Source organism: Eretmochelys imbricata, chromosome 3, assembly GCF_965152235.1.
Source record: "Eretmochelys imbricata isolate rEreImb1 chromosome 3, rEreImb1.hap1, whole genome shotgun sequence".
NCBI classification, from domain to species: Eukaryota; Metazoa; Chordata; order Testudines; family Cheloniidae; genus Eretmochelys; species Eretmochelys imbricata.
This window is the reverse complement of record NC_135574.1, coordinates 79,927,075-79,949,589: the sequence shown is the minus strand read 5'-3', so window position 1 is coordinate 79,949,589 and position 22,515 is coordinate 79,927,075.

The following is a 22,515-nucleotide window of genomic DNA, read 5'->3' as shown; positions in this document are numbered from 1 at the left end:
CTAAACTGGGAGGAGTGATAGATACGCTGGAGGGCAGGGATAGGATACAGAGGGACCTAGAGAAATTGGAGGATTGGGCCAAAAGAAATCTGATGAGGTTCAATAAGGATAAGTGCAGGGTCCTGCACTTAGGACGGAAGAACCCAATGCACAGCTACAGACTAGGGACCGAATGGCTAGGCAGCAGTTCTGCAGAAAAGGACCTAGGGGTGACAGTGGACAAGAAGCTGGATATGAGTCAGCAGTGTGCCCTTGTTGCCAAGAAGGCCAATGGCATTTTGGGATGTATAAGTAGGGGCATAGCGAGCAGATCGAGGGATGTGATCGTCCCCCTCTATTCGACATTGGTGAGGCCTTATCTGGAGTACTGTGTCCAGTTTTGGGCCCCAGACTACAAGAAGGATGTGGATAAATTGGAGAGAGTCCAGCGAAGGGCAACAAAAATGATTAGGGGTCTGGAACACATGACTTATGAGGAGAAGCTGAAGGAACTGGGATTGTTTAGTCTGTAGAAGAGAAGAATGAGGGGGGATTTGATAGCTGCTTTCAACTACCTGAGAGGTGGTTCCAGAGAGGATGGTTCTAGACTATTCTCAGTGGTAGAAGAGGACAGGACAAGGAGTAATGGTCTCAAGTTGCAGTGGGGGAGGTTTAGGTTGGATATTAGGAAAAAACTTTTTCACTAGGAGGGTGGTGAAACACTGGAATGCGTTACCTAGGGAGGTGGTAGAATCTCCTTCCTTAGAAGTTTTTAAGGTCAGGCTTGACAAAGCCCTGGCTGAGATGATTTAATTGGGGATTGGTCCTGCTTTGAGCAGGGGGTTGGACTAGATGACCTCCTGAGGTCCCTTCCAACCCTGATATTCTATGATTCTATGATATTATAGAAGGGGAAAATATGAAGCTAAAAGAGGTCAACACATCACTCCATTAACGTTGGTGGTTATTCCAGCACCAATCTGTTATGAATAATGACAATACTTAGCTCTTATATAGGACTTTTCATCAGTAGATCCCAAAGAACTTTACTAAGGAGGGAAAGTGTCATTATTCACATTTTACGGATGGGGAAATTCAGGCCCAGAGAAGTGAAGTGACTTGTGAGGTCACACACCATCTCAGTGGCAGAGTCCAGAATAGAAGTCCAATGTCCTGACACTTAGTCCAGTGCCCTGGACTAGACCATGATTCTGGAATTTGCCCGAACATGGTTTTGATGTCACCGGGACATACATTTGCAAAGAAAGGTGCAAGCTATAGGCAACCTGGTCAAAAAGAGTACAAGTTGTAGCAAAGAAGATACTACTCCATGATCGCATAATAGAAATGGGAAAGGTGAAGGCTGTCATTCATCTCAAAAGACTTGCCTTTTTCTGTGTGTTGTTTTTCTGTTCTAGGTGGAAAAAGCACCACCTTCCAAAAAGGATGTGCTCAGAGGCAAATGTTTCCTTTTAAAAACAACACTGAAACAAAAATGGAGCAAAAAGTGATAATTTAAGGCTGCATAAGGAATACTCTCTAGCCCTGTTCAAAAACGGTCACAAGAGTTTTCTCTTTAGACTGGGGGAAGTGTGTCTCTTTCACTCTTGTCTGTCTCAGAAATGACTGAACTGTTTGAGCTCAAAGTATAAAATATATTGGCCTTGAGGCAGAGAACAAACTGAAAATTTCAGCTTTGTGAAGTTATGAGCATTGGGGCCAGGGGGAATCATATTGCAACCTTAAGAACAGCAGCCAGTTGCTATACTCCTGCTGTAGGGCTAGATCTTGATTTTAGGCACAGCCCAGAGCAGGGGGAGGTATGTACGTTGTAGCACTCTAGCAGAAGCCCCAAGAGGCACTGACTCAGAAACAAGTCTCTGAATCACATTTCCTCTCCTGCATCAGAAAATGCTTTACCAATGGTAAATTGCAAACCCTGAACCTGCACTGGCCAGCAAGTGGAGAGGGGGAATGAAGGTTTTCACCCAGCCCCTGCCCTTTCCTATTTCAATAAGCAGCTGAGCAGCTCTCCTTAGTCTTATGTGCTCCCAACCTGGGATTGTGGGAAAGGTTCTTACTTTGTGCATGGGTGTGTTGTCTTAATTGCACAGTAACTTGTACTCTTAATTACCCATAATTAACAGTGAAAATGGAAAATTAAAGGAGAGCTCAAGGTTTGTCCTATTAACAAAAATAATCAAATGTGAACCATGGGTCTTTTGCATACAGCTCTTACATACTGCCACGCTGCCAACACTCAAACCTTTTATATGATTTTAATACATTTTAATGAATTTTTTCTCTATAAAACCAAAAAATTTTCAACCTAGTTTTTACATCTGTTGGCAAAATATCCTGCAATTTATTTTCCTAGAAGATTTCCCCTCACCACAAAGGGGTACAGGACTCAAGGTGCAAATTACAAAACTATACTAAAAATATACTGCCCAGTTTCCAGGCAATAGCTCAGCCTCAAAATTTGACTCATTAGAGAGATTAAGGCAGAAAACAAAGCTGCTTGCCACAGCTCCCCTCCAAAAGAAACTACAATGCAAACATTTGCAAACACAAAACAATGCAACATTTCTTCAAAGGCCACACTGCTCACTAAGAAAAAGAAATTATCAGACTGTGCAACATTGCCACCTAGTGACTCCTGCCATAATAATAATCATAGCTGGAATCAGCTGCTCATCACATAAACATGAGAGGACAAAGAAATGGACAAATATATGTTTTCTGAAACTACAGAATATAAGTGTAAGCAGTGTCAGGATGAGCTCCACCCTGACATCTGGTGGTGAGGTGTCGCAAGTTATGGAAAAGAACCTCAGGGGCCGATCTCATTTGCATAGGCACACCCACCCCGCCTAGAATGAGGCCATAGCTGCCCAAATGGTCACTTTGGCTGCTGTGGGATCCCCAGTGTCTCTGTTATTGGGGCAGGAAGATTAAATTGTTATTACCCTGATTATGGGAACTGTGCTTGGAACTGTACTTGGCCTTTTGTTACGATGGAGGGACTCACCATCAGCTAAGTAGCACTCGCTAGGCAAGGGTCATGGGTTCCAAAACTCTGTGAATTGAGAGAGGCTGGGGATGAGTATTAATACTTGGGGGGTATGGGCCCCTGGGTGAGGGTCTTACATGCTAATTGCACTTTCTTCTCTCTCCACTGTGGAATATCAGAGCTAATTTTGATTCCATTAGGAGTCTAGTTATAGGCTGTTGAGCTCACTTTGGGCTAATGGTGCACCAGCACTGAGGCTTCCCTACTACAAGCTGAACTGACTAAGAACTGAAATCACTGAGCATTGTGTTAAGTAGTGGGGGAGCCTGAAGATATATTGTGGAGCAGTTTGTGGGATGGCTGGAGTGCCTTGTGAACAGGCTGGTGGAGCAGTTCATAGGACGGCGGGAGCTGCTTGTGGGACGTGGAGCGGAGCAGTTCGTGGACAGGCTGGTGGAGCAGCGGAGCGGAGCCGAGCGAAGCAGTTCGTGGGGCGGCTGGTGGAGCGAAGGCCTATGGAGCTGTGGGGCGGTCAGCTTCAGATCATGTAAGGTGCCCCTTACCTCTCTCCCCCCCTCGTCTCCACCCAGGTTGGGAGGTAAAGCTCTGCAGATAAACTTTCGAACTCTGGGGCTGCCCTGACCAGGGACAGAGACTTTTGGGTCATTGGACTTTTGGGACTTTGGGTGATTTGGGGTTGCTGGACGCAAGAACCAAAGGGAAAGGACATGCCCCAATTTGCTTGGGGTGTTTTTTTTGCTCATGGGTTGTGTTACGAATCCTGTTGGTGGTGTTTCCCCAACATAATGCCACATTGTTTCTCTCTGTTATTAAAAGGCTTTTTGCTACACTCAGACTATGTGCTTGTGAGAGGGGAAGTATTGCCTCTTGGAGGCGCCCAGCGGGGGTGGTATATATTTGTCCCAGGTCACTGGGTGGGGGCTCGAGCCGGTTTGCATTGTGTTATTGGAATGAATCCCCTAGATATTGAACCCGGCCCTTGTTGCTGCCAACTCTGACGGACAGAAGGGTTACATTTGGAAAATTTCTTGGGGCACAAACCACATTTATGTTTTTCAGTCTTGACTTTTTTCCCCCAGCCTCCATGTGTGGCATACTGTTTTTCATTTTGTCATGTCAGAGCCACAAGATACCTTAATGAAGAGAAAAGGAGTACTTGTGGCACCTTAGAGACTAACCAATTTATTTGAGCATAAGCTTTCGCGAGCTACAGCTCACTTCATCGGATGCATACTGTGCAAAGTGTAAAAGATCTTTTATACACATAAAGCATGAAAAAATACCTCCCCCCACCCCACTCTCCTGCTGGCAATAGCTTATCTAAAGTGATCACTCTCCTTACAATGTGTATGATAATCAAGGTGGGCCATTTCCAGCACAAATCCAGGGTTTAACAAGAACGTCTGAAGAGGGGGGGAGGGTTAGGAAAAAACAAGGGGAAATAGGTTACCTTGCATAATGACTTAGCCACTCCCAGTCTCTATTCAAGCCTAAGTTAATTGTATCCAATTTGCAAATGAATTCCAATTCAACAGTTTCTCACTGGAGTCTGGATTTGAAGTTTTTTTGTTGAAAAATTGCAACTTTCATGTCTGTAATCGTGTAACCAGAGAGATTGAAGTGTTCTCCGACTGGTTTATGAATGTTATAATTCTTGACATCTGATTTGTGTCCATTTATTCTTTTACGTAGAGACTGTCCAGTTTGACCAATGTACATGGCAGAGGGGCATTGCTGGCACATGATGGCATATATCACATTGGTGGATGTGCAGGTGAACGAGCCTCTGATAGTGTGGCTGATGTTATTAGGCCCTGTGATGGTGTCCCCTGAATAGATATGTGGGCACAGCTGGCAACGGGCTTTGTTGCAAGGATAGGTTCCTGGGTTAGTGGTTCTGTTGTGTGGTATGTGGTTGCTGGTGAGTATTTGCTTCAGGTTGGGGGGCTGTCTGTAGGCAAGGGCTGGCCTGTCTCCCAGGATTTGTGAGAGTGTTCAGGATAGGTTGTAGATCCTTTAATAATGCATTGGAGGGGTTTTAGTTGGGGGCTGAAGGTGACAGCTAGTGGCGTTCTGTTGTTTTCTTTGTTAGGCCTGTCCTGTAGTAGGTGACTTCTGGGAACTCTTCTGGCTCTATCAATCTGTTTCTTCACTTCCGCAGGTGGGTATTGTAGTTGTAAGAATGCTTGATAGAGATCTTGTAGGTGTTTGTCTTTGTCTGAGGGGTTGGAGCAAATGCGGTTGTATCGCAGAGCTTGGCTGTAGACGATGGATCGTGTGGTGTGGTCAGGGTGAAAGCTGGAGGCATGTAGGTAGGAATAGCGGTCAGTAGGTTTCCGGTATAGGGTGGTGTTTATGTGACCATCGTCTATTAGCACTGTAGTGTCCAGGAAGTGGATCTCTTGTGTGGACTGGACCAGGCTGAGGTTGATAGTGGAATGGAAATTGTTGAAATCATGGTGGAATTACCCTCTGATCCCACTGAGAGTTACCAAAAGAAACTACAGCATTTGCTCAAGAAACTCCCTGAAAAAGCACAAGATCAAATCAGCACAGACACACCCCTGGAACCCCGACCTGGGATATTCTATCTACTATCCAAGATCCATAAACCTGGAAATCCTGGGAGCCCCATCATCTCAGGCACTGGCACCCTGACAGCAGGATTGTTTGGCTATGTAGACTCCCTCCTCAGGCCCTACGCTACCAGCACTCCCAGCTACCTTTGAGACACCACTGACTTCCTGAGGAAACTACAGTCCATTGGTGATCTTCCTGATAACACCAACCTGGCCACTATGGATGTAGAAGCCCTCTCCACCAACATTCCACACAAAGATGGACTACAAGCCGTCAAGAGCACTATCCCCGATAATGTCACGGCTAATCTGGTGGCTGAACTTTGTGACTTTGTCCTTACCCATAACTATTTCACATTTGGGGACAATGTATACCTTCAGATCAGCGGCACTGCTATGGGTACCCGCATGGCCCCACAGTATGCCAACATTTTTATGGCTGACTTAGAACAACGCTTCCTCAGCTCTCGTCCCCTAACGCCCCTACTCTACTTGCGCTATATTGATGACATCTTCATCATCTGAACCCATGGAAAAGAAGCCCTTGAGGAATTCCACACAAATCAGATGTCAAGAATTATAACATTCATAAACCAGTCGGAGAACACTTCAATCTTTCTGGTCACGCGATTACAGACATGAAAGTTGCAATTCTTCAACAAAAAAAACTTCAAATCCAGACTCCAGCGAGAAACTGTTGAATTGGAATTCATTTGCAAATTGGATACAATTAACCTTAGGCTTGAATAGAGATTGGGAGTGGCTAAGTCATTATGCAAGGTAACCTATTTCCCCTTGTTTTTTCCTAACCCTCCCCCCTCCTCAGATGTTCTTGTTAAACCCTGGATTTGTGCTGGAAATGGCCCACCTTGATTATCATACACATTGTAAGGAGAGTGGTCACTTTAGATAAGCTATTGCCAGCAGGAGAGTGGGGTGGGGGGAGGTATTTTTTTCATGCTTTGTGTGTGTAAAAGATCTTCTACACTTTCCACAGTATGCATCCGATGAAGTGAGCTGTAGCTCACGAAAGCTTATGCTCAAATAAATTGGTTAGTCTCTAAGGTGCCACAAGTCCTCCTTTTCTTTTTGCGAATACAGAGTAACAGGGCTGTTACTCTGAAACCTGTCATTAATGAAGAGAGATAGAGAGATAGATGATGTGCTTATGCATGTATATATACATATTTACTAACGTTACCCAAAACTAAAGCCTTGGGAGTGCATAACTCAAAACTCTCACTTGAAAGGTTTGTTACCCATAATTCATCTGAAATCTCTGAATGCTTTCCTCGAGGTAATGGCAATTTGTGGTAAACACATTTCTGTATTGTTTAGATAATATGCATCGTAGCACTACCAGGCTAGTATATCAAAAACAGCTGCAGTACTAAATACATCCAAGAAGAAAACTAAAACAGTCAAGAAATATCATCTTCAACGAGCTTCTGCATACTTTCACTGCAGAAAATGGTGACACATTTCTTGACATAAAGCAATCTATCCTGCACTTCCCACGCAGCTGAATCAATTATCCCCCGTCAGGGATAAAGCCAAATACTTCCTATTGTTCATGTAAGGTATAACGCTCCTTTCCTCCTTCTCTTCCCTCAATAGTAAGCAGCATTTCAGACATGAGTAGCATAGCTCTCTTCCAAATGATGTTTCTGAACCTATTAAGAACAAATATTTGCTGTTCCCCTTGTACAATCCAGTTAAGGGCTCCACCAGTTCTTACTACTGAACACTGTGAAAATTATAAAGGTCCTTTTAAATGTTTCCAGCAGCACAAAGCAGCTGAAAAACTGTAGCCAAGGACTCCCCTGACATAAGATAATTTTCAGGTGATGCAGAGCCCGCATAAATTGTCCTCATGCCTTCATGTAGGGGGTAGAGAGGAGAGGTGTCATGTCTTTCTTAGATAGACTAAATAATTAAAACCCTCACGTATCTTGTATGATATTTGTGCAGCTTCCTGTTTCTGGGAATAACCTATTAATCTCTCTTCATGTGTTTCAGCACTTCCATTACCAGACCACGCTATAATTAGGATGAACCCAAAATGAAAAATAATGGTGGAAAAAATGTTCAGGCTGAAGTTTTTGAATCTCATAAAGAAAAATTTGGATTTGGTCCTTGTTGTCAGTGAAAGTTTATATTAGTGATTACTTTACATGGGTTACCCATCCCTTGTAGATTTCTACCAGATGGCTCTGTTGTGTACATATAGATGTGAGTTCTTTACTTCAGTACCAAGTTTTAATGTATTAATTCAAGTCTCCTAGTGCTGTGGGACCAAACGGCATGGCATAGTATATTTTGTACAAAAGTAGAAGCCCTTATCTTGAAGGTGGATTTTGACAATGTTGGAACATGTCTCCTTTGTGTTTTAGTAATTACTTTAGTGTCTTTATGCATACTTTATATTCCAGTTCATATCTCTGCATTTCTTTTCGCAGGTCCATATCACACTGATTACATCGATTCCCATTTGTTTCTTCAGGACTTCTTGGCAGTTTCCACCGTACCATTTTATTTAATCCTTGACCAGTCTTGCTGCATTAAACCCAGAAGATTTTTAAACCATGAATTTGAATGCTAATTCCATCCCTGGAAGGTTGCATTTACAAAAGTATAGTGCACATTAATAATAGCACTTTCTATGCAGGCTGAGATTGATGGGCTGCAGTTAGCATGTATTGTTCATTTTACTTAACAAATAATCTTTGAAAAGCTGAACAATATTAGCATCTGCTGATGGGTCTAAGTGTTGGGGTGACAAAACTTGGCTGAATTTCATAGAATCATAGGACTGGAAGGGACCTTGAGAGGTCATCTAGTCCAGTCTCCTGCACTCAAGGCAGGACTAAGTCTTATCTAGACTATCCTGGACATGTACTTGACTAACATGCTCTTTAAAATCTCTGATGATGGAGATTCCACAGCCTTTCAAGGCAATTTATTCCAGTGCTTACCACCACTTCCTAAAACGTTAGGAAGTTTTTCCTAATGTTCAACCTAAACTGCACTTGCTGCAATTTAAGTCCATTGCTTCTTGTCCTATCCTCAGATATTAAGGAGAACAAATTTTCTCCCTCTTCCTTGTAACAACCTTTTATGTACTTGAAAACTGTTGTCATGTCCTCCCTCAGTCTTCTCTTCTGCAGAGTAAACAAACCCAATTATTTCAATCTTTCCTCACAGGTTGTGTTTTCTAGACCTTTAATAATTTTTGTTGCTTTTCTCTGGACTCTCTCCAGTTCATCCACATCTTTCCAGAAATGTGGTGTGCAGAACTAGATACAATACTCCAGTTGAGGCTTGATCAGCTCAGAGTAGAGTGGAAGAATTACTTCTCGTGTCTTGCTTACAACAGTCCTGCTAATACATCCTAGAATGATGTTTGCTTTTTTTGCAAAAATGTTACACTGTTGACTCATATTTAGCTTGTGATCCACTATGACCCCCAGATCCCTTTTTTCGGGACTCCTTCCTAGGCAGTCATATCCCATTTTGTATATGTGCAACTGATTGTTCCTTGCTAAATGGAGTATTTTAGATTTGTCTTTACTGAATTTCATCCTATTTACTTCAGACCATTTGTCCAGATCATTTTGAATTTTAATCCTATCCTCCAAAGCCCTTGCAACCCTTCCCAGCTTGGTATTGTTGGCAAATTTCAGAAAGCATGGTCTAGTTGTTGAAACTGAGGCTGGGAATCCAGAGGTCTGGGATCTATTCCCACTGAAGCTCTGCCACAGACTTGCTGTTTGCCTTTGGTCAAGTCACTTTATCTCTTTATGCCTCAGTCGCCTTTTCTGTACCATGGGATAGCAAATCTTGCATCCCAGGTGTATTGTGAAACTTAATTCTTTAAAGTTTGCAGAGTGCTTTGAGATTGCAGGATAGAAACTGGGTTACAGAAGTGCAACGTATTAAAGCGTGCCAATTCATACCTTCAGCACCATGCATTTTTCATTGACTCTTTACAACGGAAACATTTCTAATCTGCATCTTGTACTTACTGGTAAGAATTATATATTCAGTGCTCGTGGTGGTTCCATCTAAGTATCCCAATAAAGCTCCATTCCTGCTCTTTCTCTGATGAACGTGGAGCAGCACTGCCTCTACATGATAGATTCTATCATTAAAGTTTCACTTATTGACCCTCCTAATTGTGCACAATGTAAGTATTTAGCTGCCAAAGCAACAATTTAGTTTTCTCTTTAAAAAGTCATATGGAATTCATATTTAAACCTAAATATTTCTATAATTTGATTAGTTCTAAAATTGGTGTGTGATTTGCTACACCGACATATAATTTTCAAAATCAAATGACATCAAAACCTGTCCTGATGTTTGATGCTTTATATTGTTAAACACTCAGGCTCACTAGCTTCCATTGCTGCATGGGGACTGACACCTTTCTAGGTCTCAAAGTGATTTATTTCTTTATAACAAAGTAAACAGTTAATTAGAATCTAGTTTTTTTTTCTTCCAAATGAAATATATGAGGCCACCAAAACAGTTCCAAGTGCAAGCAGGGTTTGAATGAGCTCTCCTCTGAGATCTGGTGATGTGCTTGGGAAGGGGACTTCAGGAGCTGACTGTGTTTGCATGGACACGCCCACCCTTCCTAGGTGCTCAGCATGCTGGGGCTGCTTTGCCTAAATCACTTTTGGCTGGTGTTGGATCACAAGTCACTTTGTTATTGGGGGCAGGAGTAATAAAGTATTTGTTATCCTTGCTGTTTGAATCAAGGGTGGGGGGCAGAACTGTGCTTGGCATTCTCTGATTGAAGGGTTCAGCCTCAACTAAACTGCACTCGCTATGCGGGGAAAAGGGGTGCCAAAGGCCAATGGCATTGAGAGAGGGTGGGGATAGATAATTGTACTAGGTGGTGTAGGCTCTGCCTAAGAGTCCTAGGTGCTAGGCCTTTTTTCTCCATAATGTAATAACAGAACTGATTAAAACTGAAGTGAGAGTCTTTTGTTGCAGACCAATAGAACTGAAATCACTGATGATCAAATGTGTTAGATCTGCTTTGAGATAGCGTCTCTGATACAAGAGACTTCCCAGTCTGTACTAGCTTCCCCCATGAACCGAGAGCTGTGTTAAGTGGTAGGACTTGAAGAGACCGGAGCAGAGTGGTGACCAAGTAGCTGCTGGAGCGGCTGATGCCGGAACAAACACCTGGACAATAGAGCGATGAAGGTGCCTTCCCCTGCCAGGGGTGGGAGGTGAGCTCATGCAGATGCACTTCTGAGCTCTGGGTCTTCACTGACCAAACATAATGACTGTGAGTGGGGTGAGATGGAGGGGGAAGAGAGGGGCATGTTAAAAGAACTTTTGGTTGTTGGCCCTAAGAACCCGAGGCAAAAGGACATGGCCCAAAGTCCTTTGGGCTGTAGGTTTTGCCCCTGATTTTATGCTTATGAATCCTGCTTGTGGTGTTTTTCCAAGTCAATGTTGGGCTACTTTCCCCCTTTTCTTAAAAGTTTCTTTTCTAAATGCAGACTCTGTGCTTGTGAGAGGGAAAGTATTGCCTCTTAGAGGGGCCCAAAGGGTGATGTGTAATTGTCCCAGGTCACTGGGTGTGGGCTCAAGCTGGTTCTGTGTTGCAGTGTTGAAAAGGACTTATTATTGAATCCAGCCCTTGCTGGTGCCGACTCCAACTGGCAGAACGGTTACAAAAATGCTGATGAAAATGTGGTAGATTTATTAGGTTTCACCAAAATACCAATACCTAGTGACACAGTGGTTTCTGCTGGAAGTCTCTCCTATAAAGACTCAATAGAACAAATAAAACTTATTTGATTTTATTGGACTCTGAGGGCTAGCTCCATCCTCCTTCCCCTTCTGATGGCGGTGACATCTGCCTTTGAGGAGTTTCCCTATTGGGAGTGGGGAGGAGGCAAGGGATACTCAGGCAGCCTCCTTTCTTCTGAAATTCAGCCAGCATCTGGAAGCTTTAATTTTAGGCATGATTCCATTGATGGCAACTTAGCTGGTACAAGCTCCTAAGAGATGTGCTAAAGAATCATCTCTCTCAGGAGTCTACACACCTTTCCCAACCAAGTTGCCCACCTTCTGGGCTGAGCTAACAGCTCTAAACCCTACAGTGGTGTGGGGCTGTGTTTCACTGTGACCACTTACACCACTGCAGATTTTCCAGCCCAAGAGCCTCATAGCCCTGTGATTTGATATCAGAAGCCACTGTAACCCAGGGATGATTTATAGCGCTTTCTGTTTAAATTCCTGGCATTACATTTCCAGTGGATTTGGTTAGTCTGTCAGTCAGAAAAACCTCTTCATTTTCCTCTGTAGAAGGGCAACTTAGCTTCCCTAAAGTCACACTTTCATAAAGACTGGGAGTGGCTGGGTCACTACAAAAAGTAATTTCCCTCTCTGCTGATACTCACACCTTCTTGTCAACTGTTGGAAATGGGCGACATCCACCTTGATTGCATTGGCATCATTGGCACTACAAAAGTAATTTTACTCCTTTGATATTCACCCCTTCTTGTCAACTATTCAGAATAGGCCACTTCCACCTTAATTGAATTAGACTCATTAGCACTGACCACCCCCCACTTGATAAGACAACTCCCATCTTTTCATGTTCTGTAATATTTATACTGCTTTCTGTATTTTTCACTCCATGCATCTGATGAAGTGAGTTTTAGACTACGAAAGTTTATGCCCAGATACATTTGTTAGTTTCTAAAGTGCCACAAGGACTCCTCGTTGTTTTTAAATCAGTGTTCAGTGTATGATGTATTTCATACAGTGAATTATAAATGCTTGATTTAGAGATTTCCCTTCTAAATAGTCATGGAATCGTCAACAGCCAAGACGTTCTCTTATCTACTGAACTATAACTGAGATATACTCTTAAATAATTGCACTCAGCTTCAGTTATCTGGATTTTACCTCTAGCTGATAAGAGCCTTCAGTTCTGTTCCTATTAACATATGAAAGGCTGCTCCCTTACCCGCTGCCATTGATGTATAAGATACTATTAGTGTAGTTTGGCTTTATAATCGACTAATCCATTCACACTGCTGACACTTCTGTGTTTTGATAAAAATCCACAAATATAGCATTTTTGAAAAACATAATATTGACCACAGATAAGACTTCAATGATTATTTAAAAAATGTAAGGAAAGATCAGTAAAATATAAAAATGTATCCTGGATTTAGCTAGTGTAGCTGCTACTTTCTCTAAAATTACACAACACTTGACTGCCTAGTCTTGAACTGGTCAAGTCAAATATTGAAAATAGTGTCACCTTTGAGCTTTTAAATAAATTTGCTCATGCTTCATTTGTGTTTTCAAATTCCATGAACATTCATGCAATCAACTTACTTGCCATGAATGTTCCTGGAAAATGAATCTCATGTCCTAAATTTTCACAAATGAACATTCACGCTACGGGCAGCATCTGAAGCCGATTGAAGTTAATGGAAAGACTCTCACTGACTTTAATAGGCTTTTCTGATCATGGCCTGCAAGTGTTTACATAATTCTCCAATGAAGGAAAAGAAATAATACCATCTAGTTTATCTGGACAATTGCAACTGCCCAGCATAGCTCAAATATCAAAATACTCCCAGAGAATTGTTCACAATCCATCCACAGATTTTTTTTTAAAATCACAATAAATAAAAATCTTTATTGAATAACAAAACCAGGGAAATCATGATCTGCTCTCTGATAGTCTGTTGGCAGAGAGAGACTGAGAGCACCAGATATACCTTCCATGTAGAACTAATTATTTATGCTGTTGTAGTTTGAAGTCCTGTTTTCTAGTTCTATGCAGATCTTTTCTTCTAAATGAATGTTATGAATATCTGTTTACTTGACGTTTTGTATAGTGGGCCTATGGTTGTGCATGTGTTTACAGAACATTCCAAAAGAGTGGAGGTTCTTTCATCTTTTCCCATCTGGTTTTTCTTTTCAAGTATGCTCAAAACTGTTGTTTCCCTAATTCTCATTGAAGTTAGGATTCTGCAGTGTGCGATACTTCCCTATTATATTCCTGGAACAATGAACAACAGCTAATGATTGGAAGCAAAACAACTGAAATAAGGTGTTTTCTAAAATGATGGTTCTAGTCAGTGTGTCTGAAATAAACCGGATGACATATTTATGGGTATTGTGGTCCCAGAAGTATAGAGTGAGCGATAAGAGATTGTTTTCATTACTGTACCCTCTGATGCAGACAGATGACAGGGCCAGTCTGATTCAATCCTTAGCTTGCTCTGACTTCCAAACAACTATTCTTCTCTGCATATGTGACAAGTAGTTTACTAGGCTTCAACAGAAAAATACTAGATTTAATTCTGAACCATGTTTGATTAATATGGTTTATCAAAGGCAGTGATGACATACAGGGTGGGGTCATTTATGTGCTGTGGTATACGTTGATTGGTATTCAGGGAATGTACAAAACTAGCTTATGTGGTGAGAAGGTGGAATAGGTGATGTTGCAGGACTAGTGGCTAACACTTAACTGTACAATAAAACAGCCATAATCACCACCTAAAATATACTATCCTGTTAGTTTCTTCTCTTTTTACACTCCCTTTCACTTCCTCCATGTGTAAGTTGCACTTCATTTGTACCTCCAATGAATGCCAATTGCTTGTATGCAAAGAGGACCCTCCATGTGCAGATATCCTCATGCTGCATGCAAGTAAGGCACTAGCTGCCTCTGTAGGACTGGCCCCTTTCACCAGGACTCAGGAGAGGGCTCAGTACAAGGACAAGATGCATGTGAGGACTGGGTGGGCAAAGAGTCAGGTATGAGTGAGGATTAGGCAGGGTCAGGGCTGGGTGAAACTCATTGGCACTACAGGTAGCCAGCATTTTTTTTTCCATTGGCTTTGGTTTTCATGAAAATTGTTTTGTATTTTTTTTTCAAAAGGTGTGTCTCTCTCATTCCTATGCAAGGAAACACAGCCTCCGCCATGATAGCCAAGGTGGGATAAGATTTTCCTTGAATTCTCTCTCTCACCACCTCCTCCTATAGTTTTACCTTGTGAACCTCCTGGGTTTTGCCATAAGATGTTGCCTTATACTATGCGACAGTGAGTGGAAAAGAATTAAAATTAAGAAGTTTTCGGTGAATAAAAGAGGTTTTTTCCCCCACAAATATTTTCATGCTAAATGTGTCCCTTTTTCTGAGCACCTCTCCAGGCCTCCATGTTTTTTTCTAACCAGGTAGAACAAAACCACTCTCTTTTTTTCAAGGTATGTTTATAAACAGAAATGTTTGTGTAGACAGAAATGTTTGTGCAGGCAGAAATAGAGTTTAAAACTTATTTGATTAGCTTGAACATGAAGTAAATATCTTAAAATACCCTGAGAACATTTCATTTATTTCTCTGATCATAATTTTATATCTGATTTTAATACCTTTAGTGAAATAGTTTACATTATAACTACTAATAAAAACATATCTTGCTCTCCCCTCAGATGAGATCCTTATTAATTTTAGCTTGACAGAAAAGCTTTACCTAACAAAACGGACACTCACTCTTCACTGACATGACATGCACTATTTATTTGGGTGTTTAAACATTTTTATGAATTCTGGCTCCAACTTTGATATACAAAAGGTTTACAATAGTTTTCTATACATTTCGTAAGCAATTGTAGAGCATAAGCCAATGCTCTTGGGAATTTGGCAGAGGGACACATACCAGAACTTGAATTATTGTTTACCTGCTTATCTACCAGAAGTGATCTGTCACCATGTAGCTAATAATTAAGTACATGTACCACACATAAAGTTTTAATACAAAACAAACTAATAGCACAGAGCATCTGTTCTTGATTACTTTGTGACATGCACTATTTATATTTGAATCATCTCTCCAGTCAGGTCTGAGTATAACCCTCTGACTGTAGGCGCTACTGGAATTCTCTATATGACTTATATTTATCTGCACAGATACTGAGCCATACCTTTGAACTTTATGGTTTTAAGAATTACAACCTTCCTCCCACTCCCCCCAAAAGAAAACAAACAAAACCCAACAAGGGATAGACTGTGACATTAAAATCTGCCCTTGATTCATTAGCAATAATGATACAGGAAGCAGGCAAAGTTTCAGTAAAGATTTCTTTCCTAAGCATGCTGGGAGACCAGAGTTACATAATGAGGCTCCAGAGCTTGTGAGGTAGCAGCCTAGCTACTGCTCGTTTTCCTGACCCCTTAGTGTTACACAAAACCTGAAACCCAAATCTCCTTCTCCTGTTCCATTCATTATGCAACAGCCCTGTGTAGCCGTACCACCACCAGAGCAAAATAGAGAATGATCTGTGGCTTTGAGAACCACAATTAATTTTTTCCTGCTTCCCCTTGCTCCAAGGGGGAAATATTTTGCCAGTAATCCAGGCCAATAAAGATTGCCCCCAGCTCTGCTGGCTGGTATATTGTGGAGGTGAAACCAAGGCTCCAACCATTCCCTCCCACGTATGTGGAATGGGAACTAGCAGCCCAATGGAGATTACTCTTCTTCCCAGCACTGTGACCCATGATGAATTTAGCCCATACAGGTGTGTGACTTGTGCATTGTGCTCCCTTACTCCCTGGGCAGTGTCATGAAGGCAAGTCACAATCCTGCCATCATATAACCTCCTATATAACTTCCCCATACGATAAAAAATTACATTTTCATAAAGAGTGATGATATATTGGGATTTATTGTGGAAAAACAGAAAGCACAAAACTAAATTTCCCTCACCTTGAATGGATAATTGCATTATCCTATTGAAAAGTGTAATATGTCAAGTAGAGTAGTGCTGAACATTTGCTGCTAAACCCTAATAAATTAATCATGTCAGTCAGAAATATGAGATGTAGGTATCCTAGAAGAGAGAATATAAAACAGTCTTATTGTTACTGGATCCACAATTAACTACTTGGGTCCCAGTTCTGGGCCACATCCAAGCTCCCTCCTGTGTAGCTCAGAAGGAGGCAGCGGAGAAGTTGATAAAAGTAGCAGTATTTCACCTTTACGCTTCCCCAGTTGTGGTGCCAGTTGAATACTGGATCAGACCCATCATAAATTAGAGCAGCTTTTTATGCCCAGCTAAAGGACTGATCCAGCTGGTAAGGGGTCACCAGATTATAAAAACTCTCTGGCCATGCGCCCTTTCTCTAACCGTGCCCCCTCTACCAGGGGGTGGGAGGAAGGGTGTTATAGGAACCACTCCGATAGTTTTGTGGCACCGGGGGCATTCCTCTATGCTGGAGGAATACTCCCTAAACCAGTTAACTTGCCAAAGCACTATAAAGCCATTGTAGCAGGGCCAAGGAATTTCTCTTTAATATGTAAACGGTGCTCTTTCATACACCACTGGCATGCCAGGTCTTATTAATGAAGGCAGAATTATGGTAAAAATTGTGAAAAATATAGGGACAGTAGAGGCTGATGCCATAGGTGGTCAACAGGAAACTAATTTATTGATTACTAAGCTACTTCCATTATTTGTTTCAACCAGAAGCATTTTTTTTTCTGTAAGTGCTTCATTTTAAGATCTGAGGTAATCAGTAATCATGTCCTCATCCATGATATCAGCTGCTTGTTTCTTTGGCAAAAGTTTTGTGTCTCGTTCAGTGATCCAGAATTCAGTCACACAATAAAGATAACAGCAACTGGGCACTGGGCAGCAGCCTATCTCTACACATTCTTAATCGGACATGAATGCATCTTGCCACACAGACTGGATTTAAGACTCCTTTTATATAGCTGTATTATGTATGCTCAGTCTGTGGTGATGATAAAGCAGAAGCTGCTCAGATGGCAAAGTGGAATGGCATGTGATTCTGCACATGACCAAAAGCACTATACCTTTCTCCAAAATTACAAAAATGTAATCCCCTACACACACAGCCAGAGAGTTCTGTGACTAAACCTGACATTAATTTTGTACCCTTTTAAAAATGTAATGCAGAGTTCCGTGCAATTGACCAGATTTTGGACATATTTAATTAGGTGGGTCATCACGTGATCATCATCCATCTTCATATTCTCAAAGATGGAATTTCTCTCTCTTTCTTTCCCTCCTCCCTTTATCCTCTCCCCTGCTGTTTTAGAAGAGGATTTCAAATGATTCAAACTAGAATTCACAACTCATGCACATAGTACACTATGTTTAATTCCAAGAGTTCAGTTTTGCCTTGGCATTACAGTGTTTGGATTAAATCTGAATTTAAGGTTCAACTTCAAACCCAACCTCTTTACCCTTCCTTGATTAGTTTAGATTATGTTCTATTTTAGCAGCAAGAGATTAATTCAGGTGTCTGCTTCTGCTCAAGGGAAGGTATAGTACAGAGCTGCTTTTGCTCTTCTCCCCTTATTCCCTCAGGGTTTTACATTTATATTCCAAAGCTGTTTTAAGTCGAGAATTCTGTGAAGCTGCTTTATCAGTCCAAGGGTAAATGAGCCTTAAAAGAAACCTTTCTTTTAGCACAGATTCAAGAAGCTTTATTACCAGGATAGACTCCATGCAAATAACAATGCTGTTTTACTAAAGATGCATTTAATAATGCGCTTGCAATAATAATGTTCTGCTAGTAAAATCTAATGCTTTACGAAGGTTGAGGAGACTTTTGTTTTACTGTTTCTTGTAAGATGCAGTTCTAAATAAATGGAGGTGAACAGTTTTGCCTGTATATCATAAAATATGAGCATTCTGGGAAGTGGATGATCATCGTTAATGGAGGAAAGGACAGCATATATCCAAACTTCCAGCTTCATATCCCTTGCCTCGTGTAAACACCTTCAGACGTGGCATCTGTTTGTTTGATATTTATTGTTTAGATTACAGTAGCACCCACAGTGAGCTTCGTGCTTTCCCAATACAGGGAAGAGAGTGCTTGCTCCACAGAGCATGCAATCTAAAAAGATAAAGACAGATAAAGAGTTGTTGAGAAAGGCATCCAACTTACGAGAAAAGTGTGAAGCCCCTGACATAACCTATCAACAGGGTGAAAAAGCAAATCCTCTCCCCTCCAAAGCCCTGGCTGGCTACAGAGTTGACAGGAAATCCCACCCTGCTGTCTGCTTTCCTCTGACTCGGGATGGAGGTGATACTGTATGAGAAGAGTCTGCATGGCCTGCTGGACAGGGCATGTACTGGTGCTGTTACCAGGACACATCAGGGTTACAGTCTGAGCTCTGGGTTGAGGGAAAAGCCCAGGAAGCAGCCTGGGTGTGTGGCCTCTATGAGCTTGATTAGTACTGAGAACCATCATTTTGCTCAGTTTATAGAAGAAAATAGGTCCCTACCCCAAGAGTTAGAGTTTACATTCTAAATTACACTAACAATACAGTTTAGACTTATTATGCACAGGACCAGCTGAAATTTGAATCTCTGTATTGATGACTTATCACTGATAGCTTAAATATGTCGAGAAATTACATGTTGAGAAAAATACACCTTCTGGATTGGCTGATATATTAAATATGTCATGGCTTCTCACTGTGATTTCACTAGATTTTTTGGCATCAGATTATTCATGCGGAACCAGCAGCAAAATAGTTAATATTAGTGGAAATCCGGTGGACGCCTCCTGGTTTGGAACACTAAATGTTTGTTTCTATCTGCTTCACTTTCTAACAATATCCAATTACTTATCGGCCAAAGCCTAGAATCCAAAGTGTTGGGTGTCTGCCAGCTAGTAGAATAGGCTTTAACTGCATCTCTAGGCTTTGACATTTAGATTTAATAAAATAAAATAAAAATAATTTACTGATAATCCCTTTGGGGAAAAAAAGTCATTACAACCATTCATCATAATGTGCTAAAGTTCTGTGACCATCCAGACTTAAAGCAGATTTCCATCATTTTGAAAAGTTCTGGAGCTGAATCCTGGTTCTATTACAGTTAACGGAACTTTTGCCATTGACTTCAATGGGACCAGGGTTTGGTTCTAGGAGAATATAATGGGCCAAATTTAGCAGAGACGTAAATAGCTGCATAATATATGTCATTAGTCAATTATTTAGAAATGGGAGTAACTGGCAAGGCACTTTTGGGGCATCCTGTGTGGGTGTGAGTTAAAAACTGGTGAAACTATTTTATTTTACATCCTCTTGTTAGATGCTTTTTCCCACTATTCCCAAGCCCCTTCTGTCTCTTAAAAGTTATTGGTGGTACTCAATTTGCATAGTCACTGCATGTCAGTAGGCCTGATTCTAATCGTGCCTATGTTGTTTATGTGCAGGTATAACTTCACTGCCTTCAATGGAATTAATTCTCTTAGCAGAATTATTGAGAGCAGAATCAAGCCCCAACAGACCACAAGTATTTTTCCACTTACATGCATTATCCAGCAATGTTACACCTGGGGCAATATCTTATTGTTGTTTTTAAGTAGAATTCCTTATTGATTTCTCTGGGGAGTTCATCTCAAAAAGTCGATAACATGATGTATCCCTGATGTGCAACTTACCCCATTGCTTAGTTTGGCCTAGAGACTTCTATAGGATTCACATCCCATGGCAATAATACAGCAGCCCTAAGCACAGCAGCATGTCTGCTCTCAGCTGTGCAAGTGAGTAACATGTAACTGATCTAGAAATGAATTAACTTCAACTGGCTTTAGAGCTGTGGTTGAGAGGTGTGAATTGCCTGAGAATCTGTAGCTGTGGAGTGCAAGAAGTGGGAAATTCATTTGTAATTCTTGCCTTTGACACTGTACTGTTTTCATGTAGCCTCCTTCAACAAGGTTGAGTTTTCCATTGGTCTGTCTCAGGCTATGTCTACGGTACAGACCTCGCACTAGTACGGCTATATTGCTGCAGCTGCTCTGCTGTAAGGTCTCCGTGTAGCCGCTCTATGCCAAGCGGCGGTAGCTATGTCAGCAGGAGAGTGTCTCCCACTGACATAGCACTGTCCAAACCAGGGCTTCTGTTGGTGAAACGTTGTCTGACCGACAAAAGTGCTAGTGTAGACATAGCCTTAGAGTAGGGATTTCTGACCTTCTGAGGCCTATGGAGCTCAAGAAACTGTTGATATTAGGCCCTATATTTCCAAACATTTTTAAAGGTACATTGCATCATTGAGAAATCTCAGCGCAGGGGGACAGAATAGTTAAGAGGTTTTTTCTTGGTGTACTGAGATTTCTACTTCTTGGCCACCAGCTCAAATGTGAAAAGGTCAGTAATGACTTAAACTTGTCCTTATTCCCTTCTATTTAGAGCCTGGCACACTGTGCCTGTGTTATATAGAAGGTCAGACTAGATGATGGTCCCTTCTGGCCCTGAAATCTACGACTCTATGAATTGTGTAGTCACAAAGTGGAGTCTGCATAGCAGGTGTAAAATGGTATCCTTTTTACTTGATAGTGTTTTTATCTCCAATTTATACTCACTTTGTGGATAGGTAAATGACTATGCAAGCTACAAGCAGTAGAGATTTAGACACTTGGCCTATGTCATATATTCAGTCCCACAAACTGCTTCATTTGTGGACAATCTCCAGTAAGAAGCACAGAAATTGACCAGTGCTCTGGGCAAAACTGATGCATGTTGTCCTAGTATTGTGTGAGGTTATATTGGCAATTCCTATAACATAACATTTCAAACATTCCAACTATTCTTTATTCCTTTTTCCCCCAAACCCAAGTGTGATGCTGGCAGACCAGGTGCCAGCTCATGCCAAGGTACCCATGTTCAACTGAACACATACATAGCTGGAATCAATCTGGCTCCTGTGTGTGTTAGCATTCTTAAAATAGATATTAGAATTATAAGACTGTGTTTAGCGTTTAGATTTTATTGAATACTTGTGAGTTGTTTCATGCATTAATCTCACTTATAACATCTGTATCCCATGTTCTAAGGTAATATTTGAGCAGTTGTATTGTGAACTTCTGTGACTGTGGAAGTCATCTGACAGGAAAGAGATACGTATTAATTAGTGTGAAGGGCTGATCTTCAGTCTTCAACAGAAGGTGCTATGTCCTTCCCAACAGGAAAGGTCATTCAGTACCAGACAGGTTATTGTGAGATGTTAAAGAGGACAAAAGACATTTGTTGTTCTATTCTCCCCCCCTCCACCCCACCCTGTGAAGATAAATCATGCAAGTGGGTTCCTCCCGTCAGCTGAGTTTACAATTAGCAGGACAAAAGCCCCAAACAAAAGGAATGAGGTATCTCTATGCTGCTTGGACTAGGGGGGCAGGGAGCGGGGTGGGGGGAGGGAGAAGGGAAGAATTTTCTAGGCATAAGCAAGAAATCCCCAGCTGCTTAGCTGGGTTAGCCCTCAAGGACATATAGAGCTTGCTGATTATAGAAGTTTCTATTACCTTTTGAAACTTAAGATTGTAACTCATTTGTCTATGTACAGTTATCTGCTTTAACCTTGTAAATAACTATCTGGTTTCCTTTTCAATAAATCTTTGTATAGTTTATTATAGGATTGGCTGTAAGTGTTATCTTTGGTGTAGGATCTAAAGTGCAATTGACCTGGGATAAGTGACTGGTCCTTTGGGACTGGAAATAACTTGAATATTGTTATGTTTTTTGGTATAAGGTATCTATTACAAAGGTATGCTCATCTGGGTGGCAATATAATTCGGAGTACCCAAGAAGACGGTCTGTGACTCCATGTTAAGACTGTTACAGTGCCTGAGGAGTTTACACTTGATAATTGGTTAGTGAAACCGAAGTATAGAACTCACAACCAATTTGGGGTTTGTGTCCTGCTTCCTAACAGCCTTCCCTGAGGTTGGTACATGCGTCTGAGCCACAGCAGGTAGTGTTACACCAAGAACCATTCACAAGCCTAAAATTCTTGTAACTCCTCTCCCCTGCCCTGCAAATCGTTTAGCTAAACAAATCTCAGTGTAGTTCTGTGTCTCCAAAACCAATGAAGTGCTGTACATAATTATGCAAATGA